This window comes from Bos indicus, chromosome 29 (assembly GCF_029378745.1).
Source record: "Bos indicus isolate NIAB-ARS_2022 breed Sahiwal x Tharparkar chromosome 29, NIAB-ARS_B.indTharparkar_mat_pri_1.0, whole genome shotgun sequence".
Lineage (NCBI taxonomy): Eukaryota > Metazoa > Chordata > Mammalia > Artiodactyla > Bovidae > Bos > Bos indicus.
The window spans coordinates 16,861,158-16,885,785 of NC_091788.1; the positions used below are offsets into that span (position 1 = coordinate 16,861,158).

The following is a 24,628-nucleotide window of genomic DNA, read 5'->3' on the forward strand; positions in this document are numbered from 1 at the left end:
GACCAACTTCTCTACTCCTCTCCTTGCTCATTTTTAAAATCAAGATAATAATGATATCTATTTATAGCGTTATTGTGTTGTTTAATTGAGATATTGTGTAAAGCTTGTGATTGATGCCTATACATTCTTAGTAAATAATGATTATCATCATGACTATGATTACTTTTGATAATCCAGAACTTGTCATCAAAGCATTTGTAAGAGAGGCTTCTCTGGTTCCCCTGTGCATTACCTTCTCCCTAGTAATCCAGTGAGCTTTCCTCTCACTTCAACACAGCCTACCAGTAATTTTAATATTAAACATGTAGCTGGTCTTTATTGATATTCTTCAGAGGACTAGGGACTAAAAATACAAGCCAGATAACATCCCAGTTACCCTCACTACAACCAGTAAGGTTATCTGCTCTTGAAAGGTGAGGAAATTCAGGGTCCCAGGCTCACCCAGGGCCCTGGAAACAGTAAAGAGTAGAGACAGAGTTCTTCCCCAGGAAGGAGCTCAAGACCAGGAAGTGGTTGCAAACCCCTTAAAGTGCTGGCCTTAGGGCTGTGGACTTCTGTTGCACATGGAGGGCTTACCAAGCATGTTCTTTTTTTTTTAATTGGAGAATAATTACTTTACAATATTATAATGTATTTTGCCATGCATCAACATGAATCGGCCACAGGTACACAAGTCCTGAACTCAAGTCCTGAACTCCCCCTTCCACCTGCCTTCCCAACTTATCCCTCTGGGTTGTCCCAGAGCACAGGCTTTGGATGCCCTGCATCATGCATCGAACTTCCATTGGTCATGGATTTTACATAAGGTAATATACATATTTCAATGCTATTCTCTCAAATCGTCCCACCCTCACCTTTTCCTGCTGAGTCCAAAAGTCTGTTCTTTACATCAGCGTCTCCTTTGCTGCCTTGCATGTAGGATCATTGATACCATATTTCTAAATTCCATATATATGTGTTAATGTGCAGTATTTGTCTTTCTTTTTCTGACTTACTTCACTCTGGACAATAGGCTCTAGGTTCATCCTCATTAGGACTGACTCAAATGTGTTCCTTTTTATAACTAAGTAATATTCCATTGTGTATATATACCACAACTTCCTTATCCATTCATCTGTGGATGGGCACCTAGGTTGCTTCCATGTCCTAACTATTTTACATAATGCTGCAGTGAACACCGAGGTACATGTATCTCTTTCAGTTCTGGTTTCCTCGGGGTGTATGCACAGCAGTGGGATTGCTGGGTCATTACCAGCCACTTTCATCCCCACTCCCTTCTCAACACCTACTAAAGTGAGAAAGAAATGAATAAAAGGGAAAAAAAAACTGGAAAGGAGAGAATAGGATTTTGGATCGTTCAAGCAGATGGGGAAGAAATAATTGACTTAGGCAAACCTGTGAAAGTAAAACCTAAATGACCAGGGGCAAAAGCTCAGAATCTATCTCATTTTCACTGTTGAGCCCCAGGAAGGCTCAGAAATTAGAAGCTCGGGCATTTCTGAAAGTGAGGGGTCTGGGAAGGGTTGAGAACAGAAAGATGGGTTGAATGTGTTAAGAGTCCCTCCCTCCCTGCCCTGCTCTCCTGGGCTCCAGCAGGTACAGGAATGGAAATCTATTGTCGAGAACGAATGAGCCCAAGATGCTCTGGATGTTTGGAAAGCAGCATCACTGAAAGTATATAGTCTGTGCCGGAAATAGGAACAAGAGGAGTAAACGAACTCTGTATATAAATGATGAGACTGCCTTCCAGTCCTTCCCCCATTAAGCTTCTAGAAAATCTTAGCAGCCAGTCTGGTTGACCCTCTTGTTGACCCTGGCCCCCAGGAAGAGACTGGAGAATTCTTGTGCAACTGAGTAGCCCCTGAGAAAAGACTTACAGATACTGTTTGGGAATCACCAGTAAAACAACCTAGCCAGATCATCCTATAAGGAAGTCCACCAGGCAACACATCTGGCTCTGAAATCTCTGGTTAGTTTTTAGTTGATTGGGTATGGCTAACCCTAGATCACCAGTATCTGATGAGCAAAGCCCTAAACACAGAAACAAAATGACAATTTTTTAAAACCCTAAAGAGTACAAAGGCAATGGTAGAAAATTTCATAAAATGCATCATTAATATCCTTAGAGAAATAAAGATATTATGTAGATGAAACAAGAACTGGAGGCTTTTTAAAGAGAAACATTCAAATGGTTTAAACAGGCTCCTGAAAATTAAAAAATATGACCGCAGAAATAAAAATGCCAACAGATGGGTTGGTAGACAAAGCTGAGAAAATCTCCCAGAAAGTAGAACACAAAAGACACAAATATTAAAAGAGAGAGAGAGGATTAAAAAATTAGAAACAGTCTCAGTCAGTTCAGTCACTCAGTCATGTTTGACTCTGTGACCCCATGGACTGCAGCATGCCATGCTTCCCGGTCCGTCACCAACTCCCAGAGCTTACTCAAACTCATGTCCATCGAGTCAGTGATGCCATCCAACCATCTCATCCTCTGTCATCCACTTCTCCTCCTGCCTTCAATCTTTCCCAGCATCAGGGTCTTTTCCAGTGAGTCAGTTCTTTGCATCAGGTGGCCAAAGTATTGGAGCTTCAGCTTCAGCATCAGAATCAGTCCTTCCAATGAATATTCAGGATTGATTTCCTTTAGGATTGACTGGTTTGATCTCCTTTCAGTCCAAGGGACTCTCAAGAGTCTTCTCCAACACCACAGTTCAAAAGCATCAGTTCCTCAGTGCTCAGCTTTCTTTACGGTCCAACTCTCACATCCATTCATGACTAATGGAAAAACCATAGCTTTGAACAGTATGAAAAGGCAAAAACACTGAAAGATGAACTCCCCAGGTTGGTAGGTGCCCAATATGCTACTAGAGAAGAGTGGAGAAATAACTCCAGAAAGAACGAAGAGACAGAGCCAAAGCAAAAACAACACCCATTTGCAGATGTGACTGGTGATGGAAATAAAGTCCAACGCTGTAAAGAGCAATATTGTATAGGAACCTGGAATGATGAATCAAGGTAAATTGGAAGTGGTCAAACAAGAGATGGCAAGAGTGAACATCGACATTTTAGGAATCAGTGAACTAAAATGGACTGGAATGGGTGAATTTACATCAGATGACCATTATATCTACTACTGTGGGCAGGAATCCCTTAGAAGAAATGGAGTAGCCCTCATAGTCAACAAAAGAAACACTATGGGAGGTCCCATATCTGAATAAAAAGATTTGGAAATAACAAGAAAATCAGCAATAAAACATTTCAAACAAATCTTTCCATTTCCAAAGTAAAAGAATTCAGATCCAGATCCATTGAAATAAATAAGACCCACACCAAGCATCACACAATTTCTGAACACTGGGGAAAAGAGAAGATCCTAAGTTTTCAGAGGTGGTGGTGGTTTCGTCGCTAAGTCATGTCTGATTCTTGCGACCCCATGAACTGTAGCCTGCTAGGCTCCTCTCTCCATGGGATTCTCTAGGCAAAAATACTGGAGTAGGTTGCCATTAAGAGGCAAAATTGTATCAGACTTCTTAGGAACAACACCAGAAGCAAGAGGACAATGGAACCCTCGATGTTCTTAAAATTATAGGGAATTTATTTCCAATCTAGAATTCTACATCCAGCCAAATCAGTTCTCAAAAGCTTTACCTCTGACAGATTCTCAGTATGAATAGGAAACAAAGGAGGAGGAAGACATAGGATCCTGTAAATAAAAGATACAATTACAGGAATGAGAGCCAATAACATTTCCAGGAATACGGTGGTGGGAGATCCTAGAACACGAGCTATTCGACAAGCTAGAAAGAAACTAGTATGTATTGGAATCATTCAGACAAAGGGGAATTACACTGCTAAATAAAGGAAAGGAGAAAGTAAAGAAAAGAAAATGTAAAAAAAGAAATTGACTTTTTTGTGATTGGATGAATTGGAAAGTACTGAGAGGAGATTTATTATTTGGCAGAGAGTTACCTAGATATCTAAAATGCTAATAAGGACATATGAAAAAAAAAGCCAATGATTAACTCAAGAGGAAACAAAAACTAAAATAAGAAAGCACATCTTAGTATACTACATGGTTTAGCTGAGAATAATATTTACACAGTAGTTATAGTGAAAATACTAACCTCTAACCAAAAATTAGGGTTACCTTGCTTATTAAACTTATATGCAGAGTACATCACGAGAAACGCTGGGCTGGAAGAAGCACAAGCTGGAATCAAGATTGCCAGGAGAAATATCAATAACCTCAGATATGCAGATGACACCACCCTTATGGCAGAAAGTGAAGAGGAACTAAAAAGCTTTTTGATGAAAGTGAAAGAGGAGAGTGAAAAAGTTAGCTTAAAGCTCAACATTCAGAAAAGTAAGATCATAGCATCTGGTCCCATCACTTCATGGCAAATAGATGGGGAAACAGACTTTATTTTGGGGCCTCTGAAATCACTGCAGATGGTGATTGCAGCCATGAAATTAAAAGACGCTTACTGCTTGGAAGGAAAGTTATGACCAACCTAGATAGCATATTAAAAAGCAGAGACATTACTTTGTCAACAAAGGTCCATCTAGTCAAGGCTATGGTTTTTCCAGTGTTCATGTATTGATGCGAGAGTTGGACTGTGAAGAAAGCTGAGCGCCGAAGAATTGATGCTTTAGAACTGTGGTGTTGGAGAAGACTCTTGAGAGTCTCTTGGACTGCAAGGAGATCCAACCAGTCCCTCCTAAAGGAGATCAGTCCTGGGTGTTGGAAGGACTGATGCTGAAGCTGAAACTCCAATACTTTGGTGAAGTAAAACCTCATGCGAAGAGTTGACTCATTGGAAAAGACCCTGATGCTGGGAGGGATTGGGGGCAGGAGGAGAAGGGGACGACAGAGGATGAGATGGCTGGATGGCATCACTGACTCAATGGATGTGAGTTTGGGTAAACTCTGGGAGTTGGTGATGGACAGGGAGGCCTGGCGTGCTGAGATTCATGGGGTCACAAAGAGTCGGACATGACTGAGCCACTGAACTGAACAAAAAATTATGATGTAAGTACATTGAGAGGATGGGGAAAATAGAATTTCTCTGTAAAGGGAAAAAACACAGCCATTAAATTATCATCTTGAATAACAGAAAGTATATTGATAATATCTAATAATTAAAAATCCACACTCTAGTTATAGGATAAATAAGTATTAGTACAACATGATAAAAATAGTTAATACTGCTGTATGTTAATATGAAAGTTGTTAAGAGGGTAAATCCTAAGAGTTCTGGTCACAAAAAAATGTGTTTTTTTCTATTTCTTCAATTTTGTATCTGTGCAAGATGATAGATGTTCACTAAACTTGTGATAATCACCTCACAGTATACATAAATCATTATGTTGTACACCTTAAATTTATACAGTGCTGTATATCAATATCTTAACAAAACTGGAAGAAAAAAATAGTTTTTTTTAAAATTCACACAATTTTTGGAAAAGCTAGGATTTGCAGTAGAATAGAAAACCAGATTTTACAGAAATAAAAATAAGAGGGGACTCCCCTGGTAGCTCAGACGGTAAAGGATCTGGCCGAAGCAGCTCAAAAAAGCTAGCTGAAAGTGCTTGCCTCTGGGGAGAAGGAATATTATAGGTGGACTGGGGTGGTGAACAGTAGGGCAGGAGCTTCTCTTTTGCATTAAGATCCTTGTAGAATATTTTACTTCTAAAATTAGGCTAATGAATCACTTTATATAAAAATAAAAATTAAATTGAAAAATAAGTACTGGAATTTTTATGGACCTTCAAGTCTCAGTCTGAAGAAAGCGAGTTCTAAGGCTGACGTGCTAAGCAGCAGGCAGGACCTGCATGGTCTTCTCGCCTTACTATAAAGTGACAGCATAGTAACAGTCATCTAGAGACAGACGTTATGCAGGAGATAAACAGTGGCCAAGAAGTCAGGAACCCTGAGTTCCAGCCTTGATTCCATCATATGCGATCCTTTCAAACCTCAATTTTTTTTTATACTATAAGAGAATATGCTTATTCTGTCTACTTCACAGTGCTGCTGTGATGATCATGAAAGATAATGGACACCTTATCTTTGACAAAGGAAGCAAGAATATACAATGGATTAAAGACAATCTCTTTAACAAGTGGTGCTGGGAAATCTGGTCAACCACTTGTAAAAGAATGAAACCAGAACACTTTCTAACACCATACACAAAAATAAACTCAAAATGGATTAAAGATCTAAATGTAAGACCAGAAACTATAAAACTCCTAGAGGAGAACATAGGCAAAACACTCTCCACATACATCACAGCAGGATCCTATATGACCCACCTTCCAGAATATTGGAAATAAAAGCAAAAATAAACAAATGGGACCTAATTAACCTTAAAAGCTTCTGCACATCAAAGGAAACTATTAGCAAGGTGAAAAGACAGCCTTCAGAATGGGAGAAAATAATAGCAAATGAAGCAACCGACAAACAACTAATCTCAAAAATATACAAGCAACTCCTACAGCTCAACTCCAGAAAAATAAACGACCCAATCAAAAAATGGGCCAAAGAACTAAATAGACATTTCTCCAAAGAAGACATACAGATGGCTAACAAACACATGAAAAGATGCTCAACATCACTCATTATCAGAGAAATGCAAATCAAAACCACTATGAGGTACCATTTCACACCAGTCAGAATGGCTGCGATCCAAAAGTCTACAAATAATAAATGCTGGAGAGGGTGTGGAGAAAAGGGAACTCTCTTACGCTGTTGGTGGGAATGCAAACTAGTACAGCCACTATGGAGAACAGTGTGGAGATTCCTTAAAAAACTGGAAATAGAACTGCCTTATGATCCAGCAACCCCACTGCTGGGCATACACACTGAGGAAACCAGAAGGGAAAGAGACACGTGTACCCCAATGTTCATCGCAGCACTGTTTATAATAGCCAAGACATGGAAGCAACCTAGATGTCCATCAGCAGATGAATGGATAAGAAAGCAGTGGTACATATACACAATGGAGTATTACTCAGCCATTAAAAAGAATACATTTGAGTCAGTTCTAATGAGGTGGATGAAACTGGAGCCTATTATACAGAGTGAAGTAAGCCAGAAGGAAAAACATAAATACAGTATACTAACGCATATATATGGAATTTAGAAAGAGGGTAACAATAACCCGGTGTACGAGACAGCAAAAGAGACACTGATGTATAGAACAGTCTTATGGACTCTGTGGGAGAGGGAGAGGGTGGGAAGATTTGGGAGAATGGCAATGAAACATGTAAAATATCATGTAGGAAACGAGTTGCCAGTCCAGGTTCGATGCACGATGCTGGATGCTTGGGGCTGGTGCACTAGGACGGCCCAGAGGGATGGTATGGGGAGGGAGGAGGGAGGAGGGTTCAGGATGGGGAACACATGTATACCTGTGGCGGATTCATTTCGATATTTGGCAAAACTAATACAAATATGTAAAGTTTAAAAATTAAAAAAAAAAGAAAGATAATGGATGTAAAATGATTTGTAAATTGTAAAGCACTCCACAGATCTAATAGAATATCATTATTCTACCCACGTATAAGATTGGCAGACAGTTTACTATATTTTAATTTATACCATCTGGTTAATTTTTGTTTTTTAGCAAATTTTTTCTTATGGCAAAAATAAAATGGGTTTATTATGGAAATTTTGTAAATACTAAAAAGCAGAAAAAAGCAAACTCAAATTACATTTAATTTTATCATCAAGAAATAATCACTACTAACTTGCATATGTTTGATATATACATGTGATTTATACCTTATATATTTATACATAGATGATTATCTAAAATAGACATGGCTATTTTCCAAATCATTAAATATTTTTCTATGCCATCATTTATTATTTGTAATGTGCAAGAGATACAGATAGAAGACTGAATAAGTTAAGGAAAAACTTGATTAGAAGTATTGTATAAACTCACAGTGAATTTTCCTTTAAAAAAAATACATATTTCCTAAACCTGCCAATTAAAAATAAAGCTAGAAACAATATTAACCCAGTAGCAATGAACATCTCCTAATAGCAATAGTATGGCTTCTAAATACCACTTCCCACTAAAAAGAACCAGGGGTCCTCAAAAAATAAAAGAAAAACAATGAATAATTTTGGGTCTGGCTTAGAATAGATACAAAATGGGCCTTGAACACCTCATTTCTCCAGGAAAAAAAGGAGGCTTTCAAAGACTTGGGAATGAATAAGATATTCCCAGTGACAAGAGATGGGGAGTAATTGAACACCAATATGAATAATAATTGAAATGAATAAAAATACTTCAAATGGATTTAAATACATGACCTCATAATGACTCTTGGGAAAAAAAAACAAACAAAAACGCCTCCTTGCTTATCTCTGTAGGATGCTCGAAACCTGGTAAATCAAAGGAAACAAACATTTATCCCACACTTTCGGGTAAGAAAATAATTCATGAGAGGAAGCTTCTATTATCAAAGTATTCCAGTTAAAAATGAAGAAGGAATGCTCAAATTAGAATGTGACCAGTTTATAACCCCTAATGAAATGATGAATCCAGCCAACGAACATCAAAGACAGCCAACTTCACAAAGACAGACGGAAGTACACAGCACCATCTAGGAAGTGTCCTTCCAGAAGAATGAACTCTGGGTTCGGCCACTCTTCTAGACTTTCCTACCAGTTTGTAGGAAATATAAAATGTGGAAAACCATGTTAAACTAGAAGGGTGCCATCAGTAAACTCAGACTACAAGAAATACATGATAAATAACTTGTTTCCTTTCACAAGTAGTATAAAAGTGGGAGGGAAATAGATGGAGGGAACCTGTAGATCAAGAGAGACAAGAGATAGCTCAACCAATTGCAGTGCATGAAATTTATTTGGATCCTAATGCAAAAAAAAAAAAAAAAAACCCTAGAAAAAATATTTATGAAATAATCATCACAATTTGAATAGTGCCTAGACAGTTGATGACATTAAGAAATTATTAGTATTTTAAAATATGATATATTGTGGGTTTTTAAAAAATAGTTTATGTATTTTAGAGCTATCTACTGAAATAGTTACAGACAAAACAAAATGGTGCCTGGGGTTTCTTCCAAAATAATGAGGGTGGGCAGTAAGTGGGGATGGGTATAAGTAAAACAGGATTGGCTGCTTATTGATAATCACTGAAACTATTAATAGGTAATGGGTACCGTCTGTTCACCAAACTTTGTTCGGAATTTTGCCTAATGAGTTGAAGAAAGGTCACAAAAATATTAACTGTAAATCCTTTCCAAGTCATTACATATTCTCCTACACCATAACCTGTGATAGCTGTGTAACAGCTCCTCATACTGGGATGTACCATGATACAACTGATCATTTACTAATTGTTTGACAGTTGAGATTCTTTCCAATCTGACACTATTAATACTAACACTGACGAAATTCTTTTACATAAGTCTTTGGGTCCATCCATAATTCTTTTCTTTTAATTACCTCTACTGAATGTAGACACAGATTCCTGGGTTGAAAACTCACACCATGGAAGGCTTTTGTTAAATACCACTAAATTATCTTTCAGAAAGTGTGTGTCAACATATGACTATTGGCAATATAAGGAGAGTAACTATTTTCTGAGTATGTAATTTTTCTTTTATACTTTTCTCATTTGATAAGTGAAAAGAAAAACTTTCAATATTCTCATATTGTGCATTTCTTGGAGATACAAGTGACTTAAGTATACATCATTTGTTTAGTTTTTTTTTTTTTTTTACTTTTTTTTTTATAGTAAATTAGCTTTTTATGTCCTTTGCCTACTTTTCTATTGAGATGTCTTCTTCATATATACTTGTAAAACCTCATTATATATTAAGGAAAATAGCACTTTTTCATGTATGTTTCAAATATTCCCCCAACATATTATTGTTCTTTTGATTTTTCTCTTGGTTTTATAAATATATAAACATTTCAAAATTATTATATAGTCAAATTTTTAACATTTTCCTTTATGACTTTTTCATGACACACTTAAAAAGATCTCTATCCATCTCCAAAATCATGTAAATTGTCATGTATACTCTCTTCTAGAACTTTCATATTTTCTTTTTTCAATATTCAGGGTGAGAAGTTTTAAGAGGGACAGAGATTTAACTCCCCTCACCCCTCAAATGGTTTGTCTGTTCCCACAGCACTGTTATATGAAATGTTCATCCTTTTCCAACTGATGAAATTTGAGCATCCTTTGGACTGCTTCTTTTTAATAATGAACAGACTTGATAGTGAGAATATAATTTAATTCACTCATTTAAAGTTAATGGGAAAGTGCCCGATCTTATGTTAATTTCTGAGATTTATTTAAATGAATATAGCATAATCACTGTGGTCGCTGTGGTTAAATTCAAAGGGACCATCCCTAAAATGAAACAGTATGCGACCATAAAAAAGGAGGCAGCTATTTCAAGACATATTGTTAAATGGAAAAAGCAGTATGCAGAACAGAACAGTGTGTGCTTATTTGTGAATTAACATTCATGCTACTCTTTTCACTCCACAGGCTAATAATCCCTAGAAATATCAGATTATAATCTGATTTGGGAGTGGTCATAGAATTTATTTTGTAGGACTGTCATAAGGCGTAAGTGTATGGATTTGCATAAAAAATTGGGTCACTGTCTGACATCACAGTGATTAGAATCACCCTACAGAGGCTTTGGTTATTTAGTGGAAGCCTTTCTGATTGCTTTTTTTGTTTGTTTGCTTGCTTTGTTTGTTACATTCCTGATTATCCCTGGACCAATGGCCACTACCCTCCAGACCAGTATGCAGTTCTAGCAACGGCTGCAGACATCCAAGACTAAGAAATGGATTGGATTTAGCTTTGCAGAACACCAGCAGCTGCCACCTGATCTACCTGCTGTAACAAAAAGGCAAATCCACAGGAGTGGCAAGGAAGTATAATAGACAAATGATGAGGAAACAGACAAAAATTGTCAAGAGGGGCGAAGGCATCCTCTTTGGAAAGTATCACACGGCATTCAGCAGGCAGGAGGAAAGCTTTCAGATAGCTCCCTTTGAGAAAACTATTGTCACTAACTCTCAGAAAGGAAATGTTATGCAAGAGATGTCAGGTGACACAGTGTCTCTCTGCTGTGAAAGTGGAGGTTGACCTAATCAGAAAGGATGCTTCCACTGTGGAATTTGGCCAGCTAGTCACCTTTGACCAGAACAGATGCTACGTTTTTCCTGATCAGTGTTTTCCCTGCTATCTCAGAGCAAGTGTCAGTGAAGGAAAAATCTGAACCATTACATGCTCATCCGCATCTCAGCCCCACTGCCAGAACCACATGACTTCAAGGCAGAAAGTATAGTTGGTATGGGATGGAGTAAATTCATACAAAATGGATGGGAAAACAATGGAAACAGTGACAGACTTTATTTTGGGGGGCTCCAAAAGCACTGCAGATGGTGACTGCAGCCATGAAATTAAAAGACGCTTGCTCCTTGGAAGAAAAGTTATGATGAACCTAGGCAGCATATTAAAAAGCAGAGACATTACTTTGCCAACAAAGGTCCATCTAGTCAAAGCTATGGTTTTTCCAGTAGTCATGTATGAATGTGAGAGTTGGACTATAAAGAAAGCTGAGCACTGAAGAGTTGATGCTTTTGAACTGTGCTGTTGGAGAAGACTCTTGAGAGTCCCTTGGACTGCAAGGAGATCTAACCAGTCCATTCTAAAGGAAATCAGTCCTAAATATTCATTGGAAGGACTGATGCTAAAGCTGAAACTCCAATACTTTGGCCACCTGATGTGAAGAACCAACTCATTGGAAAAGACCCTGATGCTGGGAAAGATTGAAAGCGGGAGGAGAAGGGGATGATAGAGGATGAGATGGTTGGATGGCATCACTGACTCAATGGACATGAGTTTGAGTAAACTCCAGGAGTTGGTGATGGACAGGGAAGCCTGGTGTCCTGCAGTCCATGGGGTGGCAAAGAGTTGGACATGACTGAGTGACTGAATTGAACTGAATGCATATAAAATACCCATCTTTCACAAGGGTGTGTGTATACATATTCATAAGCTCTCCACCACTTTAATGGGCTGGGAGCCCACATTCATTCATTCATTTCTTCATTCACTTCACAAGTACTTACTGATCACCACTTTTGTGCCAAGCATTGTGCTTGGTTATTGTAACAGTGACCAAGACACTCATGGGACTTCTTACACTGCAAGTGGGACAAATGTTCAAAAATCTAAGTAAAATAAATGCACGCACAAATAATTGCAGCTTGGGAAACATGCTGTAGGAAATAAATGGGGTGCAATCATGGAGAAGGCAATGGCACCCCACTCCAGTACTCTTGCCTGGAAAATCCCATGGACTGAGGAGCCTGGTAGGCTGCAGTCCATGGGGTTGCTGAGGGTTGGACACGACTGACCGACTTCACTTTCAATTTTCACTTTCATGCATTGGAGAAGGAAATGGCAACCCACTCCAGTGTTCTTGCCTGGAGAATCCCGGGGACGGGGAAGCCTGGTGGGCTGCCGTCTCTGGGGTTGCACAGAGTCGGACACGACTGAAGCGACTTAGCAGTAGCAACAATCATGGAGAACAATGGGATGACCTATTCTAGACAAGATTAACCATACCGTAAAATGTATGGCAGTTCATGGAGATTCAATTCTCTGCTGGTATCAATAATTCCATCCATCCATCCAATACTGGATGGTGGCTAAGAACCTGGATTCAGAAGAATCCAAGATGGAATCTGGCTTTGCCATGTATTAGACAAGTCTGTCACTTCATTTGCTCAGTCGTATCCAACTCTTCGTGACCCCATGGACTGCAGGACACCAGGCTTCCCTGTCCATCAATTCCTGGTGCTTGCTCAAACTCATGTCCACTGAGTTGGTGATACTATCCAACCATCTCATCCTCTGTTGTCCCCTTCTCTTCTTGCCTTCAATCTTTCTCAGCATTAGGGTCTTTTCCAATGAGTCAGTTCCTCACATCAGGTGGCCAAAGTACTGGATTTTCAGCTTCAGCATCAGTCCTTCCAATGAACATTCAGGACTGATTTCCTTTAGGATGGATGGGTTTGATCTCCTTTCTGTCCAAGAGACTCTCAAGAGCCTTCTCCAACATCACAGTTCAAAAGCATCAATTCTTTGATGCTCAACTTTCTTTGTGGTCCAACTCTCACATCCATGCATGACCACTGGAAAACCTATAGCTTTGACTAGATGGACCTTTGTTGGCAAAGTAATGTCTCTGCTTTTAAATATGCTGTCTCGGTTGATCATAACTTTTCTTCCAAGGAGCAAGTGTCTTTTAATTTCATGGCTGCAGTCACCATCTGCAGTGATTTTGGAGCCCAAGAAAGTAAAGTCTCTCACTGTTTCCACTGTTTCCCCATCTATTTGCCATGAAGTGATAGGACTGGATGCCATGATCTTAGTTTTTTTAATGTTAGTTTTAAGCCAGCTTTTAAACTCTCCTCTTTCACTTTCATCAAGAGGCTCTTTAGTTCTTCTTCGCTTCCTGCCAAAAGGGTGGTGTCATTTGCATATCCGAGATCATTGATATTTCTCCCAGAAATCTTGATTCCAGCTTGTGTTTCATCCAGCCCAGCATTTGACATGATGTACTCTGTGTATAAGTTAAATAAGCAGGGTGACAATATACAGCCTTGACGTACTCCTTTTCCAATTTTGAACCAATTCGTTGTTTCATGTCTGGTTCTAACTATTGCTTCTTGACCTGCATACAGATTTCTCAGGAGGCAGGTTAAGGTCATGTGGTATTCCCATTTCCTTAAGAATTTTCCACAGTTTGTTGTGATTTACACAGTCAAAGGCTTTGGCATAGTCAGTAAAGCAGTAGGAGATGTTTAGCCAGGTGACCTTGGACAAATTGCTTTCTCCCTGTCTCCGTTTTCACATCTATGGAATAGAGGTAATAATTATATATACCACATGGTGTTGCTCTAAACTTTAAATGAGATCATACCCTTTGCTCCACCCTGGGCACAGTACTTAATACATGCTAGCTATTACTGGCACCCCACTCCAGTACTTTTGCCTGGAAAACCCCATGGACGGAGGAGCCTGGTAGGCTGCAGTCCATGGGGTCGCAAAGAGTCGGACACAACTGAGCGACTTCACTTTCACTTTTCACTTTCATGCCTTGGAGAAGGAAATGCAACCCACTCCAGTATTCTTGCCTGGAGAATCCCAGGGACGGGGGAGCCTGGTGGGCTGCCATCTGTGGGGGTCGCACAGAGTTGGACACGACTGAAGTGACTTAGCAGTGGCAGCAGCTATTTTATGACTAGAATTGGTTTCTGCACTCATACTTACAAAGAAACTTTAACTGCCAAATACTCTGCTGAATGTTGCAGTGGAGGTGGGGAGAAAGAGACAAGAGTCAACCATTTCTCTAGAAGAGAAAATGTCTGTGAATTCCCCTTATTTTCTAGCAGACACATTCAAAAGTCATCACTTACCCCCACATGCTGCTGCTGCTAAGTCACTTCAGTCGTGTCCGACTCTGTGCGACCCCATAGACAGCAGCCCACCAGACTCCCCCGTCCCTGGGATTCTCCAGGCAAGAACATTGGAGTGGGTTGCCATTTCCTTCTCCAATGCATGAAAGTGAAAAGTGAAAGTGAAGTCGGTCAGTCGTGTCCGACTCTTAGCCACACCGTGGCCTGCAGCCTACCAGGCTCCTCTGTCCATGGGATTTTCCAGGCAAGAGTACTGGAGTGGGGTGCCATTGCCTTCTCCACATACCAGCTTTTAATTTTCAGACCAGACAGGAAAACAGCTCACAAATGAAACTGAGCCAACTGAGAATAACACCCAGCCTCAACAATTGACTTTTAAACATGGAGTCCTTCAGGGAAAGGCACTGGCCTGGAAATTCTGAGCACTGGGTTTCCATTCGGATTCTGTTCAACCAGAACCACATATGCCTCCATTTACGCCGCCTCTCTCCCAAGGTATCTTGAGGATGTTAAAAGGTAACAAATCTCTGAAGCCTCAGAGCCACAAAGAGGGCTTTCCAAGAATGCCCCTGTCCTTTTCTTATTCTCCATGCTGCTCTGCCTCTCTGAGTCTCTTTCCTTCCCTTATAAACTTCAAATAATGGGATCTCGGCCAGGGTGCGTGCAAGGCTTAAGTGAATCAACAGCCATGGAGGGCCTTTCCAGAGGCAAAAGGGCTATGCTGGGGAAGGTGTTATGAGCATTGAGTTGGGGAACCTAGCCACATAGTAAATATTTCCACAGATGAAAAATCAACAGATGCCGAGGGAACCTAATTGAGGTGATGTTTACAGCAGCTTTTCTGGCCTGCATTTTCCTTTCTCTCTCTAATCATGAACATTTGATGGTACTTATCAGTGGGCATCCAAATCTTAGGCTGATCTAATACCAGACACCAAGCACAAAGCATTGCCCCTTGCCCCTACCTGCCTCCTTACCTGAGATACTTGCTTTCTAAAACAATTTTACAGTAACTGCTGGACTATGACAAGAAGTGTTTTTGCAAATAAATACATTTCCTAATTAAAACTTGCCCTTTAAAGACGCACATTTTCTTGGCCCCGTTATAGGTTTTCTTTTCCTTGTAACATATCATGGAATCAATAAGGGCAATGCAAACATCTTTAATATATACAGTTTCAACAGCTCTAATAACATATCTGGCTGCCTAAGACACCTTCTCCCCTTCTCCAGCCCAGCTAATAATTTCCCCTGATTTGTTAAATGCTCTCTTATTTCATTCTCAAAGATAAAGCTTAAAAGGCAGTTAGTCTGCCAGGCAAGTGGAAAGGGTGGATTGCAAAGGAATAAAGTGGAAGGGTTGGGGGGCGGGGGTCCCAGCCGTTTTCTGTTTTGTTAATGACATCTTATTTTTTGTTATGACAGTAATGAATGTTCACTGTGGAAAAGCTAGAAAGTTTCAAAAAAGCATGAAGAAGAAAATGTATTACTCATAATCCTATCACCCAGAGGCAACCATTGTTAATATTTGGCATGATTTCGTTTCAGGTTTTTCTCCCCAATGATTTTTATGTAGTTAACAGTTTTGAAGTCTGCTTCTTAAAAAATTTACATGTTAACACTGGCATGTTTCCATGGCATAAAGAACTCTACAAAAAAGAAAAACTTTAGTGTGGCTTCATAATATTCCAACTAGGCTGTCCTCCAATTTGCTTATCCTATTGACCTTTTAGGCTATTTAATTTTTTCCCTTTATTACAAATAATGTGCTGCTACCACTGTTTTTTTGTTTTTTTCTGAGTACTAGATGGGGTTGGCCATTCAGAATGTCAGGTTGAATTCTATAGCAGTGTTTCCTGTGGCACAGAGCAGCCATATAGGAAAATCTCAAGCTAGCTGTAGAGTTAGATTACAACATGGTAAAAACTGACGTTACCTTCTCCTCTAAAACCTCCACTTCCTCCTGAATGCTCTGGACAGCAAAGTGACTAAAGTTACCTTCTACCCAGGATCCCAGGCTTGAGAATTAGGAGTCACTTTGGATTTCACCTTGCCAACCCGTCCACCAAAATCTGTTCATTTTATACCCTTCATCTCTTTCCAGTATCTCCTTCCCTCTCCAGCCTCACTGCAATTGCCTTAAATGACCGAAAGGAGACTCTCTGGTCTTCTCTGGTCACTCCCTTTAACCGATTTCTCCTCAGTGCTGTTAACATCACCTTTTCCAAGTACACTTAAGATCACCTACCTCCTTTAACTAAAAGCCTCTGATAACTCCTTGCTACCCATCCACCCAGCTCCTGAGCTTTCAGGATGTTTGAGATTCTCAGCTTCCTTGAGGCCCCTTCAGAAACTAATCCTAGCTACTGTGCTAGACTCTACCCCAGGCACTGCCTTCATATGCCAGTCCCATAGCCTGAATGAGAGCCTCTTGTTTTTGTTCATTTCCTTTTACTGTTACCTTTACCTAAAAAACAATACCCTCAAATGCGTTCCTTTCTATGGCTGAGTAATACTGCATTGTGTATACGTATATACAGAATCTAGAGAAATGGTACTGAAGAATTCATTTACAGGACAGCAATGGAGAAGCAGACATAGAGAATAGACCTATGGACATGGGGAGAGAGGAGGAGAGGGTAAGATGTATGGAAAGGGTAAGATGTATGGAAAGGGTAAGATGTAGGGAAAGAGTAACGTGGAAATTTATATTACCATATGTAAAATAGATAGCCAATGGGAATTTGTTGTATAGCTCAGGAAACTCAAACAGGGGCTCTGTATCAATCTAGACGGGTGGGAGATGGGAGGGAGGTTCAAAAGGGAGGGGATATATGTATGCCTATGGCTGATTCATGTTGAGATTTGACAGAAAACAACAAAATTTTGTAAAGCAATTATCCTTCAATTAAAAAAAAAAAAAAAAACACTCTCTCTATGTGATGTAGCAAATTGTTTGCCTTCAAAACTCAGCTTGAATGCCACCTCCTACAGGATTCAGGCGGCCGGAGGTTCTGTGCTCACACTCTGCCCATTTCTTAGGCAGAGCAAGACCACACTGTGCTTCTCCTTGAAGGTGGGGATTGGGCTTTGTTCATCTTCTTTAACCACTAAATATTTCAGTTATGTGTTTCCTTAAAACAAGGATAGTCTCCTACATAACCATAGTAATTATCAAAATTGGGAAATTAACACTGATACAAACTATTATCTAATCTACTGACCTTATTTAAATTTTACCAGCTGTCCCAATCTAGGACCACATGTTTCATTTATTGTCACAACTAAACTGGTCCTTGAATCTGGAACTGTTCTGGAATCTTTGTCTTTTAAGACTTTGGTATTTTTGAAGAGTACATGACAGTTATTTCACTGAATGCTCCTCAGTTTACATCTGTCTGATGTATCTTCAGGATTCGACTCAGGTTACTCATTTTTGGCAGAAACTCCACAAAAATGATGTGTTATCCCGCTCAGTGCATCACGTCTTGGGGCATATGATGCCTATTTGCCATATTCCTGATGATGATGATGTAGTAATTGCTTGATTAAGGGGGAGTTGGCCAGGCTTTTCAATTGTAATGTTTTCCCCTTTGAAATTAATCAAAGATACTTTGAGACTATGCCAAATATCTTGTGTCTCATCTACTGCACTGCACACCCACAAAGGCAAGGCCTGCTTGCCTCATCGCTGGGTGCACAGAGCCAGAGTGCCAACCACAGAGTAGGTGGTCAACATATATTTGTCAAAGGACTGAATCTGACTGCCAATCACAGCTTATCCTCGGCATTTGATATCTGCGGTGAGGACACAAAGTTGATAAATGTAATTCAAAGGCAGAGACTTGACATTTCAGTTAGTCTCACAGGCTTTGTCACTGGTCAGTGTTCAGTGATCATGAATGTTTAAAAAATAGATTGGACACAGTGTATGGAAATCTCTCACTTACTCCTATCTTCACCCCTCCTGTTAGGAGATGTTGAAGGGCACGCCAGCTCCCCAAGTTTATACTGTAATCTCTGGGATGCCTTTGAAATCAATGGGTGGCAACTGGCTAGTTCGTCTCCTGATCACACAATCGAGATTTTAAAATACACTCGACCTTCTTTCACATTTATATGACGTTAGTATTGTCACACTTCCTCCTTCATTATGCACTGGAGATCATGGCAATATAATGTAGCAGGAGATCATGAAGGGAGTTTTAAAAGGGGGTGAGAGGGAAGAAAAACTAACATTAGCTGAGCATCTCCTGTATGTCCAGAGCTCCGCGCCCCCCCACCCCCACCCCGCCTTGTTCTCGCTTTTATTCTTCACCATATCTGGTGAGGTAGGGGGTAATAATCCTTTTTACAGGTGAGAAAACTGAGGCTAGAGAAAGAGTAGTGGCCTGCTCTAGTCATACAGCTAGCATGCAGCAGGGCTGAGGTGAGAATCTTTCTGGTTTCTCCCCTAAGCACCAGTAAGTTGCCACTGCACCAAGCTGCCTCTCCCATCATAGAAAAATGTCCTTCTCTTGGAAACATGCTGGCGATCACGATCCGGACACGCGAAGGACAGGAATCTCTTGGACCACAGTCATTGCAGTTATTTTTTAAATGATTGTTATCACGACTCAATGGCTGTTACCATGGTTTTGGGGAAGTTGTCCGAGGAAGGAGGGCCTTTCCCTGGGCATCTTGCATGCCTGAGGAAGGAACTCAAGTTCTCAGCTCTTAATTACCTCTGGCTGCGCTGCAGCAGCAAGGGCGAGAGAGATCGTCCCTGGAAAAGTGTTGCGGGCGTTGAAATAACAAACGAGGAGTCGGCTGGGGGCGGGGTGGGGTGGGTCTCGCGCGCCCCCAGAGAGACCCCCGAGACAGGCGATGGGGGGAGGGAGAGGAGACCAGACAACACTGCAGAGAGACGCGGCAGAAAGCTAAAGCGGGAGGAAAGAGAACAAAAGACGCAAGGAGAGGAAGTCAAGAAAAGTCGGGGATAAGGGAGGAGAAAGTTTGAGAAAGGGGGCGAGAAAGCAAGCAAGGACGGTGTAAGACTAGAGGAGACCGAGAAAGATAGGGAACTGAAAGAACTCGGAGAATTCGAGAACGAGGAGGAAATAGGAAAAAAGACGGAGATAGAAGCGGAGGGAAAGAGGGAAGGGGAGAGGGGAGGATGTCGGACAGAACAGAGGGACCGGGCTGACGAGGAGGCGGGTGAGGGGTCCCGGGAGGACGCGCGCGCATCACCTGCGTGGCGCCCCCCGCGCGCCGCGGTGCGGCCCGGCTCCCAGCGCCCGAGCGCCGCGGCTCGCCCAGCCTCGGGGAGGATTGGCTCCCGCCTCCCATTCATGTAGCCTGCGTGTGTGCGTGTGTACGTGTGTGTGTGTGTGTGTGTGTGTGTGTGTGTGTGTGTGTGTGTGTGTGTGTGTGTGTCTCGCTCGCCCTCTCTGTGTGTAAGAGAGCGAGGGTGGGGGACGGAGGCAGGCAGGCGAGCAGGCGGGGAGGGGAAGACGAGGAGGGAAGCTATTAAACACACACACACACTCACACACACACACACGCGCGCGCGCGCGCACACCCCCGCCCCAACACCCCCCTCCGCGCCCCCCCACCCCCACCCCAAGCCTCGGGATTGCAGCTGTTTAATGTGGGCCAGCAGTGCTGGCAGGGACGCCGGCCGGGAGCGGCCGGGAGCGGCGGCCGGGCGTGCGCGCGCGGCTGGAGACTCACTGGGGCTCCGCTCCCTGCGGGAGCTATTGTTGGTCTCACTGGAGCTGAGCGCGGAGCCGGGACCTGCTCCTTCCTGGGCGCCTGCCTGCTCGGGCACGCGGAGCCGCGGAGCCCCGCCGCCTAGAGTGAGAGGAGCCACCGGTGCGGCGTCTCGCCTCTCTGCCGCCCTCCTCCTCGCTTCCCCGGCGGCGGCAGCCTGCAGCCACGGTAAGGCGGCGCGATCCGCTCTACGGAAAAGCGCCTTTGGGGACACCGTGGTGGAGCCTCGCCTGCTCTCTCTCCTCTCGGCGCTCGTTAGCCGGGGAAGGGTCGGGGCAGCTCGCGCGGATGCCCAGGGCTCCCGGAGACGCTCGCTCGCTTCCCCGGCCCGCACCGGGTGAGGCAGCGAGGACGGCTGGGGTTTCCGGGGAGGCGAGTGGGTCTGGAGCCCCGAGCCTCCACCGCGCAGCCCCCCGGAACCCCACCGCAGAGTGGAGCCTGGAAGCCAAGGCTAGGGGAGAGCTGCGAGATTGGGCGCATGCTGGGGTTCGTCGGCCTTGCCCGGGTCCCCTTCCCCGCCCTGGCCCCAGCGTCCGCAGCCCCTTTGCGGACCCGACCGCCACAGGGCGGGCGCTGGAGAAGCCCGCGAGGCGGCGCCGGGCTCCCGGGCTGCATGCAGCCTGCCCTGTCGGGCTAGAGCCGGCTGCGGCGACCCCGCGCGCCCTGCGATTGGAACCGAGAACCAGGAGACGCGACCCCAGCCCCGTGCCCTCTGCAGCCGACGCGGCGCCCCTCTCTAGCCCGCCGCCCTGCCGCGGTGTCCATGTTCCCCTCGGAGCGAGTTGAGGCTGCAGCCCCTGGGTGGACACTCGGAGCGCTCCTGTGTGTGAGTGTGAGTGTGAGTGTGAGTGTGAGTGTGAGTGTGAGTGTGAGTGTGTGTGTGTGTGGGAGGGGGAGAGAGAGAGAGGTGGCACCCCAGCTTCGGGGAAATGTGCTCTGGGATGAAATGTGATCAGTGAGCTCCTTAGTCATTATCCTCGCGGTTTAAAAATGCAGTCTATATTAGGAGCACTCGGGAAGGGGAAGGTGGTCTCGAGGAGTGTGTGTGTGTGTGTGTGTGTGTGTGTGTACAGGCAACCAGGGAATACAGTCAACTACTGGGGTGAAGGTAGGTTCAACTGGTGAGTCCTCCTTGGCGGGGCAGTAGGGTGGGCTTTGCTGGCCGCTGCCCGCCCTTCTCTGCCCTGCCTCCGCCTAGGCGAGGTTGGAAAGTACTGGAAATTCAACTGCGTGGTCTGTAACTTTGGAAACTGGCTCCCCTTTCAGGGCGAAACGTTAAGGCGATTTGTATACATTCTGGTCCATGGGGACGAGGGTATTATTACTCGTTTGGGTTACGGAGTCTTCTTTAGAACCGCAGCAGTCCCCTGCTCGGTCCCTTATCCGCTCCAACCACCAGCCCCGGCGAGGTTTGTAGAGACGCAGCTCTCTGTAAGCCACCCATGCGGCGAAAGCGGCGCCGGGGGCAGCTGGGGTTTGGCCGAGTCCTGCTCGCACTCTTGGTATTTGACTAGCCCAGGAGAGCGCCCTACCGCTTGTGGAAGGCGGTGGCGAGGGACGCTCGGTGTTTGAGCGCGGGGCTGAGACGATGTCCATGTGCTGAGCGGTGCGGCCACGCGCACCGGGAGATCAGCCGAACGGCATCGCGGGCAATTACATAAACTGCCTCAGTGATTACCCGGAACCTTGATAGGAGCCCCAGGTTGGCGAAGGACAAGCCCGAAAGTTTGCTAGCTTGAGGAATGTAAGTACCGGGCGCCCCCACCCCGGGACCAGAGAGGAGAGCGACGCCCCGCATCACGGCGCCCACCCCCGCGATGGGCGTTGGGTGCCGATGCCACTGTCCTCCCCCTCCCCCCAAAGAACCGCAGATCGAGGCAGGGGCCGGGAAAGGATCTGGGATTGATGAGAGAGAAAAAGCCGGTCAGAACTCAGGGTCCTTTGAGTTCGCAGGGGACCAAGGCTCCACCTTGGGGGGTGAGGGAGGCCTTCCAGGGAATGCTGTATTAAGAAACCGGCGTTGTGTCCTAGGGGACCCCAAAGGCCCTCTTCTTTGCTTCTCCGAGCGCCTCCTCCCCATCTTCCATACGCAGTGCCCTTCATGTGTTTAGAAACCTGCCCGCGATGCCTGGTCCCCCCTCGGAGAGGCCAAGCATCCCGGCAATGCAGGCCCACTCCGGCGCGGGCTTGGAGAGAGAGGGAGTCCGCCAACACCAGGTACCTATTCCTGGCTTCCCGGGCCAGGCCGGCGCGGATCCCATGGGTGCCGAGTGCGGCTTCCCCTCGCCTGGCTTCTCTGCCTCGTAGACGGCAGTTTGCTTCTGTTGTGTTTCTTCTCCGCATCTCGCTGCTTCCCTTTGCCGCCTGCAGCACGTTGATGGGCTTTGATAGAGAAACCACAGTAGTGGAGTGGTGTGTTTTTTTTTTTTTTTTTAAATCTTGTTTTTCGCCTGTAGAGGGATTAGGCAGCCAGACCTGGCAGTGCCCTGCAGACCGCTGAAGTCTGGGGCACAGCAGCTCTGAGCTACCTCCTCGCTCAGCCGTGGGGGTGGCGGCGTGCACGGAGGGGGAATGTTTTGTTTTTCCCACATTCCAGCGTCCAGAAACCCCGCATTCCCTCCCCCGCGGCCCCCACCCCGCCGAAATCCCGGGTCTTGTCTGAGTGTGTTCCGCGCTGTAAAATAAATCCTCCCTCTCGCAGACCTGTGGGGCTGTTCGGATTTCCTGCCGCTGCCATGATCCTTAACAATGCGATTGCAAAGCTCGTGCTCGGCTGGGAAAAATCCCCAGGTGCCGGCCGGCCTCGCCTTGACCTTGCTGAAGGCGCCTTTAACCCGGCTGCCGGCGGGAATCGGGCCGGGCCCGCGGGGGTCTGGGGAGGGGCGGGGTGTGCCCCGGAGGTGCTAGCTTCACCCCCGGGGCAGGGTCGCCGCTGGGCCGCCGCGGGGAGGGGACGGGGCTCCGCAGCAACCTGTTTCCCTGCGCTCAGGGGCCACGCATTCCTGCCCCTCGCCTCGGCGCTGGCCCCGCGTTACCCTCCTCCCCGCCCACCTCTGGCCACCTCCAGGGGTCCACGGTGGGAGACGCGGATCGAGCCCCGATCGCGCTCCACACCCCCCCCCCCCCACCCCCGACGTCTGCCCGTGGTCCCCGGCGTGGGGCTCCTGGGCCAACAGAGCCGCAGTCCGCGGGAGCTGGGCCGCTGGGTAGGCGGGGTCGGGGTGGGAAACCCGATCCGAGATCTCAGCGTTCCCGGCCAAGTTGCCGCCCCCGGCGCGGCGAGGAGTCCGCGTCGCGCGTCTCTCCCCTCTCCCCTCCCTGCCCTCCATCTTCCCCACCCCCGGCGCGCTCCGGGCGCCCTGCCGCTCAGCTTCGCCGAGAGCTTTCTTCGCCAAAGTTACAAGAGATGTTTTCACAGGTGGTGGCGGTGGAAGCAAGTTTTATGTGTGTGTGCGTGTGCGTGTGCGTGTGTGTGTGTATTCGCGCGCACGCGCTTGGGAGGGGAAGTGCGCTTGGAGGGGAGGTACGCGGGAGGCCAGTCATCTCGCAAAAACCAGATTCCTCTCTTTGTGGGCGTTGTAAGGGGACGCTGCGGCAGAATCTGTTTTCCCTGGTGACGGAAAGGGTGGGAAGTCCTCGCACCTGGTGGACCTGGACCCGTTGGAGCAGATTTCCCGAGGCGATCGTGTGTCTCCTCTCCACCGCGGTGCTTTGAGAATGTTTGAAGGTTTAGCCGTCCCCACGTCCCTCAGGACTTAGACGTTCACATAGTTTTAGGGGACTAATTCAGGGAAGGTTTGATTCCTACCACCTGTCTTTCAGTGCGTGGGGGCAGGGGGCAGGGGGCAGGTTGGTGTGCGAACTCGCCAAGTCTGTGGTGGGGAAGTTGTCAGGGATGGGAAGGTTTTCCAGAAAGATCTCTTGGATTCATCCGTCAGCCTCTCTTGAGGAGGGTGGTGGGCGGAATGTGGGCAGTAGGCCAATGAAGCATCCTACTGGACCGTGGGGAGAAAAGGGTCGGTCTTGCTCAGTGCGGGGCGCCAGAGGACAGAACCAGGGCTCAACCCTAAAAAGAACCACCAGAAGACAGTTCTGCAAGCGAGTGGAATGACCTGGAATATGAGGTAGTGAGCTCTGTAGGAACACATGTTGCCTTTGAAGGCTGGGTATTGTAGGAGTGGGCGGTTGGTTTGGATCTCCAAAGGCTCTCCTCCCATAGATCTGACTCTAGGTGGTAGGCTCTCCTCCGTGGTTTTGTGGCGGTAAATCCAGAGGATGTGACTTTAACCCCTTAATTTCCTGGACTGGAGTCAAGACTCTATGGCTTTAGGCAAGTTTCCTTTGAAGCTTCAGCCCCCTTGCCTGTAAAATAGGAAGATA

General features: G+C 45.0%; 1 protein-coding gene across 2 annotated transcripts in view; it reads left to right on the top strand.

Annotated features, from left to right (window-relative positions):
* Positions 1-24,628, top strand: part of TENM4 (teneurin transmembrane protein 4) — a 3,327,204-nt gene that overhangs the window by 2,453,385 nt on the left and 849,191 nt on the right. The window contains exon 1 of one of the 2 annotated variants that reach the window (XM_070782511.1): positions 20,133-20,416. The exons of the other annotated variant lie outside the window; for it this stretch is intronic. The gene's annotated coding sequence lies outside the window, so the exon portion shown is untranslated. Of the gene's footprint in view, positions 1-20,132; positions 20,417-24,628 lie in introns of those variants that run through there. 2 annotated transcript variants of the gene reach the window in all.